Source organism: Callospermophilus lateralis, chromosome 7 (genome assembly GCF_048772815.1).
Source record: "Callospermophilus lateralis isolate mCalLat2 chromosome 7, mCalLat2.hap1, whole genome shotgun sequence".
Classification (NCBI taxonomy): domain Eukaryota; kingdom Metazoa; phylum Chordata; class Mammalia; order Rodentia; family Sciuridae; genus Callospermophilus; species Callospermophilus lateralis.
Window position 1 is genome coordinate 125,493,494 of NC_135311.1, and position 20,086 is coordinate 125,513,579.

General features: G+C 40.4%; 1 non-coding gene across 1 annotated transcript; it reads left to right on the forward strand.

Moving 5' to 3' along the window:
* Positions 1 to 17,460: 17,460 nt before the first annotated feature.
* Positions 17,461 to 17,591, forward strand: LOC143405322 (small nucleolar RNA SNORA63). Its single transcript, XR_013092035.2, has one exon. It is a non-coding gene; the product is annotated as a small nucleolar RNA SNORA63 (small nucleolar RNA).
* Positions 17,592 to 20,086: the final 2,495 nt, after the last annotated feature.

Here is a 20,086-nt window from a genome sequence, read left to right on the forward strand (position 1 = left end):
GCCATGTACATACTTGGGGAAAAGGAATTCTTGATTAACTCTCACATTATAAATTAAGATCTAGGATCTGTAAATTCTAACCTAACTCTAGAATTGTTGCAAAATACACGATAATTTCCCTTTGACAGTTATTCAGTCCTTGAAACTATACATCTTCTAAGCCGTAGTTGAAAATTTCACATCAAAAATAAATCTTGCTGGCTGGGGCTATAGCTCAGTGGTAGAGTACTTGCCTCACAGGTGTGAAACCCTGGGTTTGATCCTCAGCACCACATAAAAATAAGTAAATATATTTTTTAAATTTTATTATTTATTTTATTAAATAAAGATATTGTGTCCATCTACAACTAAAATCAATCAATCAATCAATCAATCTTGCTGGGCACGGTGGCACACACCTGTAATCCCAGCAGCTTGGGAAGCTGAGGCAGGAGGATCATGAGTTCAAAGCCAGCCTTAGCAACAGGGAGGTGTTAAGCAACTCAGTGAGACCCTGAGTTGCTTAACTTGTAACATACTAAATAAAGTGTAAAAAGGGCTGGAGATGTGGCTCAGTGGTTAAGTGTCCCTGAGTTCAATCTCGGGTACAAAAAAAAAAAAAAAAAGAATAAATAAATAAATTCTGAGGGCTAGGAATGTAGCTCAGTGGTGGAGCACTTGTCAAGCATACACAAGGCTGTGGTACTACAAAATAAATAAATAAACAAATAAGTCCTGACTGGGTGTGGCAGCACACAGCTGTAATTTCAGCTAAGGAAAAATGATTCCCCAAAACAAGTTTAGGCAATTTAGAGAGACCCTGTCTCAAAATAAAACATTAAAAGTACTGGGGATGTAGCTCAGTGATAGAGTGCCCCTGGGTTCAATCTCTAGTACCAAAATAAATAAACAAATAAATAATGATAAATAAATATTGGGCAGCAGGATAGCACAGTGGTAAAGTGCTTGCTTAGCAAGTGTGAGGCTCTGGATTCAACTCTCAGCACTGGGGAAAAAAATTTAAAAAGTAAATTTTATTTTATTTTCATGAAAGCTCAATAGTACTGCCATACTTACACAGAGGTATAGAAATCTACCCGAAAACAAACTTCCAAATTCATTGCAATTTTCAATGAAAGATTCTCATTTATGCTAATTAATTGCTTTAAAAACAGTCACAGGAATAATTAGGCATTGAATTTTAAATGAGCTATTTGTTTTTAAGAAATTAAAAAGTTTCTCTCATTTGGTTCTCAGCACAACATTGTGAAATATGCTAGACTGATAATTATGCTCAGTTTACACATGAGGATGCTAAATCTCAGAGAGATTAAGTGTCTTGCCTAAGGTCACACAGCTAAAAAGTAGTTGAGCCAAACTTTAAAACTCAGTTTTTTTTGACTCCAAATCCTCTGTTTCTTCTTTCTATCATAGTTGCCTTTTCAGTTCCCAAATTAGGAAAACAGCTACACCCCAGTATTTACTTACAGAAAGCAACCTCTAGATGCCCTGTGAAACCACATCTACGTTATAAAAAAGAGAAATATCAACAGTGTATTGGGAAAGCTGGTTGTGAAGTTAAACTTAAAACCAAAAATACAGACAGCTGGCACCAGTTCCTAGGCATAGGTCTTAAAGTCTAGAAGGCTAAATCACAGCAGAAATATTATCCCTTTTCTGCACTGGGCTCTGGTACAAGGAATGCTTTCCACCTGGGGCAGAGTAGATGCTGAGAAGCAGTACATTGTTCCATTAAGTGCTAAAATTTATCAATACCCTAATTCAAGCAAAAGGAGATATAAAGAAGTGGTTATGTTTCTTGAATTTGATTCCCGCCCCCCAACCTTATTCCCCACATTTCTGTAAAAATCTACTGTCTGGCTCTCCCACCTCTGTTTCTCCCTTTTCCCTGTCCTCTTTCCCAAACTCTTACTATACATGTTCCAGATGAACCTATAATGACTCCAAAGTATAGTTCATTTCAAGAAAATAAGATTCACTCCTGGGCAGAAGAATTCCAAATGATTTAATGGCTACTCTGCCCTCTAGGAGGGGGAAATATTTCCCCTCAGTCCTAAGAGAAGGCCTGTATATAGTAGCTTTCTTCCAAAGAGGTGGAAGGGGACAAGAGGGGGAAGAAATGTCTTAATGGAGGAAACTGACACACAAACATTACCTGAGTTAAATGAGTAAATATCAGCAAATATCAGCAGTCATAAATCACGATGATAGTATGCACCCTTGATATCATGAGATAAAAATGGCACTTTAGGGCTGGGGATGTGGCTCAAGTGGTAGCGTGCTCGCCTAGTATGCATGAGGCACTGGGTTCGATTCTCAGCACCACATAAAGATATTGTGTCCACCTAAAACTAAAAAATAAATATTTAAAAAAAGAATGGCACTTTACCTCTGCGGTTGTCCTCCCACTACCCATAACCCCAGTCTTATCAGGAGAAAACATAAGTCAAATTCAGATAGAACATCCTACATAACAAAATCAGTACTCCTCAGAAGTATCAAGGTCATCAAAACCAAGGAAAGTCTGAGAAAATGCCACAGCCAGGAGGATCCTGAAAAGATATGACAAGGAAATGTGTTGATAGAATCCTGGATGAGATCTGAAAATAGATTATCTGAAATAACTTTTTTTTTTTTTTTTTTTTTCTGTGTTGCTAGAGATCCTACCAGGGCCTTACTCTTGTTAGGCAAGCACTCCACCCTGCGCAAGTCCTGAGATCCTAAACTAGAACAAAGGACATTAGGTAAATACTAAATAAGTCAAAGAAACCATAAATTTTAACTAATAACAATATACCACCTGGGTGTGGTTGCGCACACCTGTAATCCAGTGACTGGAGAGGCTGAGGCAGGAGGATCCCTAGTTCAAAGCCAGCCTCAGCAATTTAGGCCCTAAGCCACTCAGAGAGATCCTGTCTCTCAAAATAAAAAAATAAAAAGGGCCATGGATGTGGCTCAGTATTTAAGTGCCCTTGGGTTTAATCCCGGGTACTAATAAATAAATAAATAAATAGGACTGAGCATGCAGCTCAGTGGTAAAGTGTCCCTGGGTCAATACCCATTACAAATAATAAGAACAATAATATATCAATACTGGTTCACTAATTATATCAAATGTATCATACTAATGTAAGATGCTAACAATAGGAGAAACTGAATGTGGGGTGTATGGGGAACTCTCAGTACCAGTAGTCTAAAAAATAAGGTCTATTTTTAAAAAAGAAAGAGAGAAAAGCTGGGTACAGTGGTGCATGCCTGTAACTCCAGCAATTTTTTTTTTAATATTTTATTTTGAGACAGGGTCTCACTAGGTTACTTACAAGCTTGCTAAATTGCTGAGGCTGGCTTTGAACCTGCAATCCTCCTCTCTCAGCAAGTTGCTGGAATTACAGGTGTGAGCCCTCATGCCCAGCTTAATTTCAGCAACTTGGGAGGCTGAGGCAAAAGGATTCCAAATTTGAGACCAACCTTAGCAACCTATCAAAGCCCTCAGCAGTAACTAAGTAAGATGCGGTCTCGAAATTAAAAAATGGACTAGCCACGTAGCTCAGTGATAAGAAGTCCTAGAGTTCAATTCCTAGACAAAAAAAGAAAAAAGAAAGATTCAGTCTAGCATTTAAGACCTTCTTTATCTAATACATCTTATTAAAACTGACATAAGATGAAATAGAAATCTGAATTTCCCTACATCTATTATAGAAATTGAATTTGTCATAAAAATAACAACAACAACAAAAAACTTACTAAAGAAAGCTCTAGACCCACATAGTTTATTTTTTTGTTTGTTTGTTTGTTTGTTTTCCTGTGGTGCTGGGGATTGAACCCAGGGCCTGGTGTATATAAGGGAAGCACTTTACAAACTGAGCCATATCCCAGCCCAAGGTCTACATAGTTTCACCGGTCAATTCTATCAAACATTTAAGGGACCAATTTCACGCAAATCCTTTAAGAAAATACAGGAAGAGGAGACATTTCCAATTCATTAGACCTTATCTAGTAGCCTAGTCTTTGCTACCCTACTGCAACCACCAAAAAACTATTTGTGTCTAAAAAGTAATGTTGACCAGCTATCTGGCCATCCCTTAGCTCAGTCAAGTTGACCATGGTATTGTGTATCTGTAGGCAGGAGATTTAAGTTCTTGGACTTTACTTTCTACATCTAGGACAGGATTATTGCTGGAAATAAATGAAGCACATCTTGTAAAGTTATTAGAATAGTGGCTGAAAAAAGACTTGATAAAAAAGACTTGTAAAAAATAAAACGAAGGGAGGTGAAAAAAAAAAAAAAAAACTGTGTGTTTCCTTGTTATCCCCATATGACATGCTGCATACCTACTTGGAATGCCCTTCCCTTTTCTTTTTTTTTTTTTTCCCCATCTTTTTTATTTATTTTTTTTTTTTTTTGTTGATCGAACCCAGGGCCTCACACATGCTAGGCAAGTGCTCTACCACTGAGCCACAGCACAGCCCCCCTTTTTTCTACAGTTTTTAATTTGTGCATTATAGTTGTACAAAATGATAGGATTTGTTGTTACACATACATGCACACAATATAACAATATAATTTGACAGGTATCACTCACCAGCACATCCCTCCTCCCTCTCTACCTGTCACCCCTTGGTCCCTTTCCTCTGATGATCTCCCTTGGATTTCCATGATATCTGCCCTCACCTTTCTATCCCTCTTTCCTCTCTAGCTTCCACCTAAGAGAGAAAACATACGATCCTTGACCTTCTGAGTTTGACTTATTTTTGCTAAAATGAGTGTCTCTAGTTCCATCCATTTTCCTGCAAATTATATCAGCCCATTTTTTCTTTATGACTGAATACCAAATTTCTTTATCCATTCATCCATCGGTGGACACCTAGGCTGGTTCCATAGTTTGGCTATTGTGAATTGTGCTGGTATAAACATGGGTATGCATGTGTCACTGTAGTATGATGACTTTAATTCTTTAGGATAAATTCCAGGAGAGTGGTATGACTGGGTTCTATGGTGGTCCATGAGTAGTCTTTTGAGGAACCTCCATACCGGTTTCCATAGTGGTTGTACTAACTTACAATCCCACCAACTTTGTAAAAGTGTTCCTTTTTTTCCATACCCTTTCATTCCATTTCTTTTGCCTGTACAAGTCCTTTTGATGGATAATAACGGTGATTCCTTTCTCTTTCTTTCTTGTACTGGAAATTGAAGCTAGGGCCTAGCACACACTAGGCCAAGTGCTCTACCTCTGAGCTACATCCCCAGTTCAAGAACAGGGATTCTTAGACTTAAGCCCTAGTCTTTTAACACCTGCCTTTAAAAACAAGTACAACCTTGAGAAGTGAGCACAAAAAAATAGAACAAATCAGTGTTAGTACTGTACACAGGCATTAAGCCCAGTATCGTGTACACAAAAGAAGAGTCAAGGGCTTTTCAGATTCAACACAGATAAGTGTTTCCTCTCAGGAGTGAAATATAATATAGAACTGTGTAAAATATAGAAGAAGTGAAATTAGTACATATTTGTAATCCCAGTAACTGAGGCTGGTCTTAAGCTTGCTATCCTCCTGCCTCAACAACTTAGTGAGACCCTGTCTCAAATTAAAACTAAACAGCACTGGGAATGTGGCTCAGTGGTAGAGTATCCCTGGGTTCAATCCCAGAGTCTACTCTGAGAAGTAATATTTCTTGCAGGATAAGACCCTAGCCTTTGGGGTGAGGACCATTCCAGGCAGAGAGAAGAATGTGTGGTGGCTCTGAAACTGGACTGTTATCAAGTTCTATTAACTGCCAGACAGAAGGTCAATGTGGCTGGTAGGTTGGAAGCGTAGGTGAAGCCAAGTTCATACAGGGACTTCTTGGACTTTGAACAAGTTTATACTTTATTCTAAATACAGTGGGAAGCCATGACAGAATGATAAATTAATGATGAGAAAATTGAGAAGACCCTAGAGCCATAATATTTCAAAAGGCATTATTTGCTCACAGCTTCAACTGACATTTATTGAATATATCTATGCCAGCTATTCTTCTAAGCCTTTTTACATCCCATTCAATTCTTCCCCACAGTATTAGGGGTTGAACCCAGGCTTCACACATGCTATATAAGCATTCTACCACTGAGCTACATTCCCAGCCCTTTTATTTTTTATTTATTTGAGACAGGATCTTGCTATGTTGTTGGAGCTGGCCTCAAACTTGTGATCCTTCAGCCTTAGCCTGCCTAATAGCTGGAATTAGAGGCATACACCACTGCACTCAGCTAGAATAATCCTTTTAAAACACAAGTCATAGTCTGGGGATGTAACTCACTGATAGAGCACTGCCTAGCATATCTGAGGCCCTTGGTGTAATCCCAAGCACCACACATACAACAACAACAACAAAATCAATTAAAAAAAAACAACCTATACATCAAAGGAAAGATTGATGCAGAGTAATGAGTGAAGGAGTAACGAAGAAAAAAAAATCAGTATCAGAGACTCAAATTAGGAAAAAAAAATAAGTTATATAATAAAACAATAAAACAAGTCATATCATAAAACCCTCTGCTTCTCAGATTAAACACCAAAAACCCATATGGTGATTTCTAAGGCCTTACAAAGCCTGCCCCTCCACTCCCACTCCCCTGTCTCCCTCAACTCTCCTCTGGCTCATTCTATGAGTCTCCACTGGTAACTCCTGCCTCAGAACCTCCCGTTAGCTGTCCCCTCTCCTGGAAGGCTCCTCTGGCTTCCATTGTTTGGCTTGCTCCTCCTCTTTTCTGTCTCCACTGAAAATCCCCTTACCAGCAAGTCCTTTCTGACCACCTTTCATAAATTACAAACTCTGCCCAAACCATAGTCTTCATTTCCTTTAACACTGTTTCATGAGTCGCCATAGCCTTTATCAGCACTGAATACACTATGTTTCCTTACTTATTTTTTTGCTTCCCATTAGATTATAAGTCCCATGAGAACAGGAACTTTATCTTCTGTTCTTGGAGCACTGTGTTCGGCTCCTACACCACAGCCTGGTAATAGCAGTTGCTCAGTGAAAAGCAGGTGACTAAAGATGGGACTTACTTATTCAATGACCCAGTGAACAGAAGGACAATGTCATTCCAATGAGGATGGAGAAATCACTTTGCAAACTAGGAAGTGGTGTAATAAATAATTTGTCTATTTCTTCCAGTTGGTTCTTTGGTTTCTAAGCATTAAGATCTTTTTTTTTTTTTTTTAACTCGGGATTGAACTCAGGAATACTCGATCACTGAGCTGCATCCCCAGCCCTATTTTGTATTTTATTTAGAGACAGGGTCTCACTGAGTTGCTTAGCACCTTGCTGTTGCTGAGGCTGGCTTTGAACTCCTGATCCTCCTGCCTCAGGCCCCTGAGCTACTGGGATCACAGGCATGCACTGCCACACCCAGCTTAAGATCCACTTCCGAAAACCCTTAACCAGGGGCTGGGGTTGTGGCTCAGTGGTAAAATGCCTGCCTAGCATGTGTGGGGGCCCTGGGTTCAATCCTCAGCACACATAAAAAAATAATAAGCAAAATAAGGGTATTTGTCCATCTACAACTAAAAATATATCTATTTAAAAAAAAAAAAAAAAGCCTTAACTAAATCAAGCAGACACAATTGTCTGTGCATTGCTGATTCTTGGTGGGCCACCAACTACGTAACTGTCAGCAGTTAGTCTTGCTATTTTTTCCTTCTCAGTTTCACTGGCAAAGCCTGTGAGGATCCCTTGCTCTTTTCAAAGGCACCCTCGCATACTTTTTGGGGGATGGAGGTTACCAGGGATTGAACTCAGGGACACTCTATCACTGATCCACATCTCCAGACCTATTTTGTATTTTATTTAAAGACAGGGTCTCACTGAGGTACTTAGCACCTCACCCTTGCTGAGGCTGGCATTGAACTTGAGATCCTCCTGCCTCAGCCTCCCAAGCCGCTGGGATTACAGGGGTGCACCACCGCGCCTGGCTACCCTTGCATACTTTTTTTTTTTTTCAACCTTTTTTTTTTTTTTTTTAGAGTTTTTATTCTGAGAGAGAGAATTTTTTAATATTTGTTTTTTTAGTTTTCGGCAGACACAACATCTTTGTTTATATGTGGTGCTGAGGATTGAACCCGGGCCGCACGCATGCCAGGCGAGCGTACTACCACTTGAGCCACATCCCCAGCCCCTAGAATTTTTATTCTGGGAAATGGGAGAGATGGTTGTTATCCTGTCTGAGGCTGGGGTTCTATACAGGGAAAGTGATTCAACTAAATCAAGCAGTAGTAAATTCTTATTAGACACGAATGGATTACACTGATGGATAGTGGGAGGAGAAGGGAAGAACAGGGAGCAGGTGCCCTGAATAGTAGAGAAAGAGGAGACGCAGAACAGACATTCAACTGATGATGGAGAAGCTCTTGAGTCTAGATTTGGTGCCACCAGAAAGGTAAGTTTCCCCACAGTTGAGAGAATCCCATGGTGTCTTTCTAGGAATGAGGCAACAGGCTCCAAATGGTTGGCCATTTCAGCTGTCCCCAGTGACCAAGTCCGAGACTCACTCTTGGTGGGTCTTTGTAACCTCATTCTAGGTTTTTTCCAGATAAACTTATGAGATAATGTCTGAAAAAAATAAATTTCTTTTTACACTCTATTTCTCAATAAAAGACATTCTAAACAGCTGAGTTAGGAAGGTGAAGGAAAGGATATTTCTGGATCTTCAAATGCCAGGTAGAGGGGACATTCCTGCCGAGGAGGCAGGTCCCTAGATAACTCTGGAATTTCCTCCAAGAATGTGGGGGGCATTTTTCCTCTCAGCCCCTCTAGATCAGAGCTTTGTCTTCCCAGTTCAGACAACTGTTCTCTGTATCCATGGGAATTGCTCCCATAATTAGCAGTGTCTCCTGCCTGGAACACTGACAAGTGAGCGTTCAAACCTGGCAACCAGTCCTGGGAAGGCGGGCTGATTAAATCTTTCCTGTTGAGAGGTACCTTTTTGATTTGAATGCGACACCTACTACGTCCCCCACCTCAGTACTGACCCGAGGAAAGCAGTTTCACCCAAGTCTCCATACCTGAAGATTCTAATGTTTTAAAGACACATTTAATGATCCACACCTGTAATCCCAGATATCCCAGAGGCTGAGAGAGGAGGATCACAAGTTCAAGGTCAGCCTGGGCAACTTAGTGAGCCCATGTCTCAAAATAAATAAATAAATAAAAAAGGGCTGGGCTTGTTGCTCAGTGGTAGCACACTTGCCTAGCATGTGGAGGCCCTGAGTTCAAACCTCAGCATGGCAAAAAAGAAAAAGAGAGACACATTTCATCTTTAAAGGAGTCACTGGTTCCCTAAGTCAAGTAACTTAGGAGAAAGCAAGGGTCCTTTTCCTCTCCCCACCCCCACTAAGCACCATACTGTATTTGGTGTGATGAAAACTCGGGCTGCACCAGTGCCATCAGATTTCAGGGGTCTTGAAGAATAAAAGGGATCCGAACACCACTAAGTCAAACACATAAATGTCAACTACACGTGGAAGAGCGAAATCAGGCAAACTATTTCTTTAGAAGTTTTAGTAAGACCGGCTGGAACCACGGAGCCCGAAGCAAATACTCTGATATTCTGTTCCAGGAAAGCTTTCTACAGCGGGGGTGTTCTTATCTGGATGCAGCTAGGATTATGTAGCACCCGTCAAACATGTTACAGGGAGACCATCTCCATGTTTTCCCTACTAAAAGTCTTTTAAGTTTATCCAGACTTATTTTGGTTTGTGCAATGAAAAAGAGAGGTTGGAGAACTATGTCTAACAAAAATAAAGCCATTGTGTGTTCAAAGTTTCCCACTGAAGCTGCTTTTAAAGCAGTCTGCTGCGCCACAGCCCCCGTCACCTCAGCAATCCTTGCATTCAGGCAGGTTGGCTGTGGACAAAGCAGATTTGCTTCACACGCAGCAGCTGTAAACCTCCACTCTCAGGACAAAAGTCTTCCTTAGCAATGTTTTCTACATGGCTCTGGTTAAGGGCCATTCACTTACCTCCAACCTCTTTCTCCTGGGAAACAAAGGAACCTTTGGGCTGAAGTGACACGGGAGAGTTGGAATCAGATTTGTTATCGACATTGCAGCCTTCAATTTCAGCAAGAGGCTCAATCTGTCTATTCCAACTACAGGAAGGCAGCCTTTATAACCCCTGGAGCACTTGGCCAATTATGCACCTGCAAATATACCATACAAGACATTTCAGGCTCCTAAGCACTTTGAAAACCGATACTTAAACAGTCTCAAGGGATCCTATCACCCACCTCGGATAATAGCTGCTTTGGAATCTGTTATTGGCACAAAAAAGAAAGAGTCCTCTGAAGTCATTCTAAAGCCATTTTTATTGTGCATTTTCAAACAAAGAACCTCACCAAAAGAACTTCGGTTACAAAATCAGGGGAGAAAGTCAAACTCATCTCATCTAAGAGTCAATTACCCCTGCAATTTTAGGAAGGGATGGGAAAGAGTGCTGGGGGGAGGGTAGGGGGAGGGGTGGATTGGCTTTTAAAATCCCCTGGGTGAGAGGGGTGTTTCCACCGACTCTAAACGCTAACAATTACAACAGAAGGGCCTCTGTGACTTTCTGGCTATAAACTTTTTATGATTATTAACTGGAGAAATCTAGAATATGTGGGGTTTTAACAATTGGCTCTCAACCTCCATTTGCTTCCTTCTGAGGGCGCTTGGTTTGGCACAGGGTGTAGTAATCTGAGGCTCAGGATCTCTGTTGGCTATCCTAATATTCCTTGCTGAAAAGCTACCTTCTTACATATCTGACTTCCAATAAAAAGGCAGATGCCCTGCGCGCTGTTTATCTTAGGGAAGAAATACATGTGGGAAAAGAAGCAATTTTCTTCTCATTGCAATTAAATCGTCACGACCACCTGTTGTGGGATTAGCCTGCCATCTGCTGTTCAAAAGAGAAATAGCAGAGGAAAGGGACAGAAGGAGGCATGCTGCCGGAAAGCTCTCCTTCCCAGATGCCCATTAAAGAACTATTTTAATAGAGTTAAAATCTTTTTCCCCCGCTTTTTATTCTGTGGGGCTACAGATTGAGTTCAGGGGTTCAAGCATTCTAGGAAAGTGCTCTACTACTGAGATGCACCCCTAGCTTAACACCTTCCCCTTTTTAAAGGATCTTGCTCTGTATTTTTATTAAAGTGGGGCACAGCAAAATAGTAATAGCAACAGTGCTAATTGAAGGGTCCAGCAAATGTGGGTATAACTTGCTTTAATTGGTAATATTGTATCAAGAGCTCTAGAATAATTTCCCCCTTTGACCTACTTATTCTACTCCCAGAAATTAAGAAAAGGCCATGTGTGCAAAACTGTTCATCACAATGTTTTTTGTATAGTTTTTTGGTGCCGGGGATAGAACCCAGGATGCTTTACCACTTTGAGCTACATCTCTAGCTGTGTTTCATTTTGAGACAAGGTCTTCCGGAGTTGCATAGGGCCTCACTGAATTGCTGGGGCTGGCCTCAAACTTGCTATCCTTCCTGCCTCAGCCTCCCCAATGCAGGGATCAGAGGTGTGTGCCACTGTGTCCAGTTACTGTGATCATTTGATTATGTCATAATGGAAAAATAAACTAAAAGAGGAAGCAATGAGAATGTCTACTGATTTGCAAATGGTTAAAAGTATTCAGTTGGTGGAATGTGTGAAACTATTAAAAATAATTACATTAAAATTTGTGATTAATGATAAAGCATTTATATTATAATAAAAAATGAAAATTAAAGGAGTGTAGACTATAAATGGGGGGAAAAAGCTACATTGAAATATTGCCAGCAGTTCTTTGTTTGTAAGGCCATGAGAAACTAAACACTTTTCCCTATTTTTTATGTTTTCCAAAGTGTCCTTTTCGCTGGGTACAGTGTTGCACGTCTGTAATCCCAGCATCTTAGGAGGCTGAGGCAGGAGGATTTCAAGTTCAAAGCCAGCCTCAGCAACGGCAAGGTGCTAAGCAACTCAGGGAGACCCCGTCTCTAAATAAAATACAAAATAGAGCTGGGGATGTGGCTCAGTGGTCATGTGCTCCTGAGCTCAATCCCCAATACCTCCCAAAATAAAAATAAATAAAGATAAAAATAAAAATATTGGACTGGGGATATAGCTTGGTTGGTAGTGTGCTTGTCTCACATGCACAAGGCCCTGGGTTCAATCCCCAGCACCACACACACACAAAAAAAAGTAAAAAATAAAAAAAATTATTAATTCCTGGTATCCCCCAAAAAAATAAACGGTAACAAAACAAAAAGAAAGTGTCTTTTTTTTTTTTTCCCCTTTTTTGGTGCTGGGGATCTTTTCTTGGGTGCCCTGGGACTTGCACATGCTATAAACAAGATCCCTGATCCCTCCAAATTGTCTTCAGTGAGCATAGATTTACCTGTATAGGGGGGATTTATTTTCCCTAAAAGGTACCAAGGTTCTAATTCTGTACTTTCCTGAGAAACACCAAACAAATTCTCTGGGACCACGGGCTCCTCTCTTTAGCTCTCTGCCAGCTCAGTGAAGTTCCACCTGTCAATTGATCTGATCTCTCAGTGGTTCCAAGATCAACTCCATTAATCCATGTGAAAATACTTCGAAGAGTATGAAAACAAACAAACAAACATGAAAGCGCTCCCTGCACTCAATAATTCAAGACGTAACACAAAACATCTGCTTCATTTACAATAATTATTTTTTCAGTGCTAGGGATGGAACCCAGGGGTGCACTACCACTGAACTACATCCCCAGCCCTTTTTATTTTCTATTTTGAGATAGGGTCTCACTAAATTGCTGAGGCTAGCCTCCAGTTTGTGATCCTCCTGCCTCAGCCTTCTGAGTTGCTGAGATCACACATCTGCTGCACTGTGCGTGGCTATGTTTTTCTTTCTCTCTCTCTTTTTTTCTTCCAGTGTTGGGGCTTGAACTCAGGGCCCCTCCCATGTTCAGTGCACTGTACCACTGAGGTATACCCCAGCCCTCCCCGGACCTCTGGATTATCTACCATCCAAATTGTCTCTGATTTCATTTGTCTGGTCTTGCTCCCTCCAGGGCATTGCCAGTCAGTAATCATTCTTTGATGCAAGCTTGGTCAAGCCTTCCCCAGCTCAGAATCCTTCCATGGCTCCCACTGCCTTATAAGATTAAGTTCAAGAGCCTAGTCCTGCCATCCAATGCCTCTGTATGGGATTTTAATCCCTTGATGCGTCAGACTATTTCAAACTCCTTTGTTTTGTGTTCTGTTTTGTTTGCTGTCCTAGGGATTGAGCCCAGGGGTGCTCTACCACTGAACTACATCCCCAGCCCTTTTTATTTTCTATTTTGAGATAGGGTCTCACTAAATTGCTGAGGCTGGCCTCCAGTTTGTGATCCTGCTTCAGCCTCCTGAGTAACTGGGATTACAGGAGTGCGTCACTGCTCCCGTCTTTATCTCACACCCCACCCCCTTTATTTCACTTGTACTGTTCCCTCTGCCAGGAATGCTTTTCCTGGCAACGACTGCCTGACAAACCCCTACCCATCTTTTGGGACTCAGCTTAGATGCCAGCTCCTCTTGTTACTTCCCCTCTCTGCCTCTTGGTAGAACAGGTCACATCCTCCTTTGTGCCACTTTTCCCAGAGGAGAAAAACTGCAACACTGTAGCGGATCCTGTTGCTCCAGATCCTCTCAGATCTCTTACCAGTCCCTCCTGCTTCCTTCTGGGCTGTGGCTTGCTTTTGCTTCTAAAAATCAGCTCCCAGAGACTCTTCTGAGGAAGAGAGTCCTCAAGTTACTGGAATGGCTTTGATCCTTCCTTTTCCTAGTGTCTGTCAAATGGCTGATTAGATGCGGGAGTTTGAAAGCTCAGCATATTTGCTTCTGGATAGAATTTACACTCCTGAGTTCCCTGAGGGATTAAGTTCCTTTATGGATTAAACTACCTTCTCTAGGTCTTTGCCTGAAACTGCATCTTCCCTTGTTTGCTCCTCCTTCCCAGTTCTGCTCCTCCTGGTCTCTTACTGGCTTCTCTTTGGAGAATGTGCTTAATAATAAATCTCACCTGGGACTCCTCCGCCAGGTTTGCTTCTGAGATCCCCCAGGCATCCGGCTGGCATGCCTTTACTCCTTATTGTATGCCAGAAGCGAGATGCTTTACAAAAGCTAGCTTTCTTACATCTCACAAACTCTGTGAAAAAAGTGCATAATTTAATGTTTGTACACCTGAATGTTTTAATTAATTGGTTAATCAATTAATTAATTTTTGGTACCAGAAACTGAACCCAGGGTTGCTTAACCACTGAGCCACATCCCCAGCCCTCTTTATTTTTTTTTATTTTTCATACAGGGTTTTGCTAAATAGTTCAGAGCCTCGCTAAGTCGCTGAGACTGTTTTTGAACTCGCAATCCTCCCACCTGAGTGAATTTAGATTCAGGAATCTGGATAATTTATCTTGGGTCGCCAGGCATGGAGACTTATGCCTGTCATCCCAGGAGGACTGCAAGCTCTAAGCCAGCCTCAGCCAATCACTGAGACGTTGTCTCAAAAAACAAAAACAAACAAACAAAAAACCCCCAAATAAACTTAAAAAGGACCTGGAATGTAGCTCAGTGATAGAGCACCCACCCCTGGGTTTAATCCCTGGTACCAAAAACAGAAATAATCAAAAAACTTCTCCTGGGTCACACAGCTATTATAAGGATTAACAGCTTAAACCTAGTCTTTTTTATTCTAAGATGTGTCTTTTTTTTTTTTTTCATGGACACAATATTTTTATTTTGTTTATTTATTTTAATGTGGTGCTGAGGATGGAACCCAGTGCCTCACATTGCAAAGCAAGCGCTCTGCCACCAAGCCACAACCCCAGCCCTAAGCTGTGTCTTTTTCACACATTCTCAGTATCTCTTGAATGCTAAATTCAAGTCTTTCTCTTTGTGAACACTGCAAGAGAGGCAGACTAAGGTAAAATCATTTGGGGGAACTCTGATTTTGGTGTTTATTTACTTATCTGGTGGATTAATTTGCCACTTTCTACAACTTTTAGATTGAGTGGCAAAAGCAGGTAAGAGATAAAAATGTCATTAGCCCCTCTCTCTTTTCTCCTACTAAGAGGTTCCCTTAGATTAACCATAAATCACTCTACAACTGTGTGATCTTTGGCAAGTTTCCTCACCTCTAGACCTCAGTTTTCTTACCTTTAAAGTGGGGAAATAAAAACATAAATAAATAAATAAAAATAATAAAGTGGGGAAATAATACCTATTATGTAGGATAGGTTAGTGAAAATCACTTAGAATCATGCCTGACTCAACCTGTGCACTAATAAATGCTGACTATTATTATTATTTTATTGCTATTGCCACTTATAAATTGGTTTATGCTCCAAAAGGCTAAGTCCTTTTGTTCACATGTTCACCGTAGTGTGCAACCACAAAGACTCAGAACAATCAGACGCTGGCATTGAGCTACTCTTACAAGACCTGGATGTGACATGCCCAGAGGGGCTGGTTGCTTCAGTATCAATATTGTTATTAGATCAGAAATGTTATTGAATTGTCCTCACAAGCCACAAGATTCAATTTTTGCAAGGATATTTACAGAAACAACTGAGAAACCATACTCAGCCCACAAGCTTCCAAGTTGGAATCCTAAATTCCTAGTCATCAGAGAGGGTGCTAATGAATATATTCAAAGTTTCAAAAAAATATAGCTAGCCAGGTTAGGTAATGCATGCCTATAATCCCAGTTACTCAGGAGGCAGGAGGCTGTGAGTTCAAGGCCAGCATGAGCAACTTAAAAAGACTCTGTCTCAAAATAAAAAATAAAAAGGGCTGGGGATGTAGCATGTGTGAGGTCCTGGGTTCAATCCCCAGTATCACAAAAGAGAAAAAGTATATCTAAAATCATTCAGTAACCTATGAAAAAGAAAAAAATAATCTAATACTTTTAAAAAATATATTTTTAGTTATAGATGGACACAAAACCTTTGTTCTGTTTATTTAGTTGTGTTTTTTTTTTTTTTTTAATGTGGTGCTGGGGTTCGAAGCCGGTACCCCATGTATTCCAGGCAAGCCACTCTACCACTGAACCTCAACCCCAGTCCTATCTCACACATTTAAAAAAAATTTTTTTTAAGTTGTAGATGGACATAATGCCTTTTTTTTTTAATGTGATGCTGAGAATCAAACCCAGTGCCTCATGTATTCGAGACAAGTACTCTGTCACTGAGCCACAGCCCAGCCCTAATCTCATGCATTTTTAACTCTTTTAATCCTCAAAACAATCCTTTAGGTAAGAAGCACATTATCTTTCCCATTTTGTAGATGGACAAGTTGATTCATAGGGTCATGAAATAATTTGCCAAGGAAGCAAATAGCAGAGATGGGTTTGGATCCAGGTTGTCTGACTCCAGGACCTGAAAACTTAACTATCCTCCTGACACAGTTAACTGCAGGTAACTACCCCAGGGAACTTCTATGTGCCAGATCCTGTGCTAAGCTCGTTCATACCATCCTCGTCACAACTGAGCTGCACTTTGCAGATAACAAAGCTCAAACTCCAGGGACCGAGAAAGCTTTTGGTGGTGATAGATACTCATTATATTTATTGTAAATATGGTTTCACAGGTATATGCAAAATGAGAACTCATCAAATTGCACCTTGGGTTCCATCCTCAGCACTAAGGAAAAAACAAACAAACAAAAAAACAAAAAAAAATTTTTTTTTCTTTTTACTCCAAAGGCTGAGGTAGAAGGATCACAAGTTTGATGTCAGCCTCAGCAATTTATTGAGGTCCTAAGTAACTTAGCAAGAAGAGGAGCCAGGTATGGTGGTGCACACCTGTAATCCCAGGGCCTTGGGAGGCTGGGGAGGAGGATCCCAAGTTCAAAGCCAGCCTCAACAATTTAGCAAGGCCCTCAGCAATTTAGTGAGACCCTGTCTCAATATAAAAACGGCTGGAGATGTTGCTCAGTGGTTAACCCACTATGAGTTCAATCCCTAGTACCAAAAATAATAAATAAATAAATAAGGTCTGGGGATATGGCTCAGTGGTTAAGTGCCCTTGGGTTTAATCCCCAGTATAAAAAAAAAAAAAAAAAAAAGTTTTTTAAAGAATCTAAGAATCTCATCATAATGAAATGACAAAAAATCAAGGAAGAAAATCCAAAAGGATGTAAGAGATGAGGACTTAAATTACTTAATTTCAAGATTTAGCTATAAATATTACAAAGCCATGATAAGCTAAACAGTATGGCCTTAGAAAGACATAGATCAATAAAATAGAATAGAGAATTCAGGAAAGATCTGTATGTATGTGTGTGTGTGTGTGTGTGTGTGTATGACTGATTTTTAACAAAGGGGCTAAGAAATAACCTTCTTTTCAAAAAACAATGCAGGAGGTCTGGGTTGTAGCTCAGTGGTAGAGCATTTGCCTAGCACATGGAACTGGGTTTGATCCTCAGCACCACATAAAAATAAATAAAGGTATAATCAGGATTCAGACTACAATACAGCTGTGAAGTGCTGTGTTGTCGTTTCCCCTGCTCAAAATAAAGTTGTTTCTTTCCTATACCTGTCTGCTATACCTTATAGCAGCCAAGGATGCTTAGTCTCATACACGTTCCTAAAATTAAATGTTGACCTGACTGGTGATTCTTGAATTAAGGTTTTTTTCCTTTGCAGCATGGTGACATGGACCAGAAAGAGAGAGATGTTATCATGAGGGCATTCCAATCGGGGTCAAGCCGAGTTCTGATCATTACTGACTTGTTGGCTTGTGGGGTTAATGTGCAACATTAATTTTGCTTATAAACTATGATCTACCCACCAATCGTGAAAACTATATTCACAGGAGTCGCTGGCAGGAGTCGGTGATGAGATGGTGCTCAGAAATGGCACTGACGTAACTTAGGACACGGAATCATAAGCAAAACAGCACACTGTTTGAATAAAGAGCCAAATTGGCAGAGGGGGTCGATTTAGGAGGAAAGGTGTGGCTACAAACTTTGTTACTGAAGAAGACAAGAGGATTCTTTGTGACACTGAGTCTTTCTACAATAGTACAGTGGCTGACCTTATTTAATTCCTGGGATGAGATATATTTGAATGCAGTGCTGCTGTTCCTGAATAGGCGATTACAACATGCATTGTGCTTCTTTGGGAATATTTGAATCTTGTCTCAAAAATGCTCATAACGGATCAGAAATATAGATTTTGATAGCAAAGTGACATTAGTTGTGAGCTCTTGTGAGGAAAGTCACTGGCTTTATCCCCTTTAAGGTTAGACTGTTGGGGTGGGCATAAGAGATGAGGTCTGTAAAATATTTCTAGATTTCTAGAAATTTATTTCCTAGTTCTATAGAAATGGTTGTATAGATGTTTTCTATCATTTAATCATATACTTGTGGACTAAAAGATATAAGTCCTGTATAAAATCAGTCAATTATGTTAAACTAGCATATCTGCCTTTATTGTGTTTATCATTAGCCTGAATAGAAAGGCTTTAAAACTAATATTTTTTAGAAAGCATTTGAAAGTATTTTGTTTGGTATTGTATTTATTCAATAAAGTATTTAATTAGTAAATAAATAAAGGTATTGCATTCATATACAGCTAAAATATTAAAACAACAAAAACAACAACAAATGTAGGACTGGGCACAATTGCACACCTGTAATCCTAGCAGCTCTGGAGGCTGAGACAAAAGAATCACAAATTTGAGATGAGCTTCAGCAAGTTAACAAGAACCTGTCTCAAAGTAAAAAAAAAAAAAAAAAGAAGGGACTGGTCATGTACTTCAGTGGTAAAATGTCCCTGGTTTCAATTCCCAGTACCAAAAAAAAAAAATCATCAATCCAATAATTAGACAACCCAATTTTTAAAAATGGCAAAAGAGTGAACTATGGTGGCACAGGTCTGTATTCCCAGCAACATGGGAGGCTGAGACAGGAAGATTGCAAATTTGAGGCCAGTCTGAACAATTTATACCACCCTGTCTCAGAGTAAAGATAACAAAAAGGGCTGGGGGTGTAGTTCAGGAGGTAGAATGTCCCTGGGTTCAATCCCCAGTACCACCAGAAAAAGAAGAAATGTATACAGATTCTTCTCCAAAGATATACGAAAAATCGATCAGCATATGAAAGGATGCTCAACTTTATTTGTCATCGGGGAATGCAAATTAAAAACCACAATGAGATATCTGCACACATCCACCAGGCTAGCTATGGTTTAGATAGGCTGTAACACCAAATGTTGGTGAGGATGTGCAGCAGCTGGTACTTTCATATGTCTCTGATTGACAAGTGGCTTTCTTCTAAGTACCAATTCCTCCTTCCTCTACACTGCTCTGCCTACTCCAACATGATTTTTTTGTTTTGTTTTGTTTTGTTGATACCTGAGATTGAACCCAGGGGCACTCAACCACTGAGCGACATCCCCAGCCCTATTTTGTATTTTATTTACAGACAGGGTCTCCCTGAGTCGCTTAGCGCCTCACCATTGCTGAGGCTGGCTTTGAACTCATGATCCTACTGCTTCAGCCTCCGGAGCCCAGCCACTGGGATTACAGCCATGGGCCACCATGCCTGGCCACTGTGACTTTTAAAGGGATCACATTTGTCAAAGGAGGAAGGGAGAAAGCATGGGAAATTCTGCTTGGGAAGATTTTGTTGCCAAATTATAACTGCTCACACCCTGTTGGCTATAGCTCACCCACATGGCCACATCTATCAACAAAGGAACATGGAAGTCCAGGTGAGTGCCCAGGAAGGAGAGGAAACTGACTCAGAGGGTACACAGTCAGAAGGGCTCACAGCACTTAATAGTGAAATAATTACCATTGTCTGAACATCTGCTTTGTGCCCCAAATGATGCTAGGCACTTTACTTTATTAACTCAACAAATCCTCCACACCACCCCTTCAAAGCAGGCATGGATAGAGAAAAAGAGTGAGTGAGGTTCAGAAAAGTTGGTTAGTCTGCTCAAAGTCACATAGCTAGAGGGTGGTAGAGCCAAGGTTTAGAAATCTGGATCTGAATGATTCCAGAGCACCATCCAGTTATGAGGTTGGGATTCCTTTCTACCTGTGTTCCTTATTTGTATTTATATTTAACCTT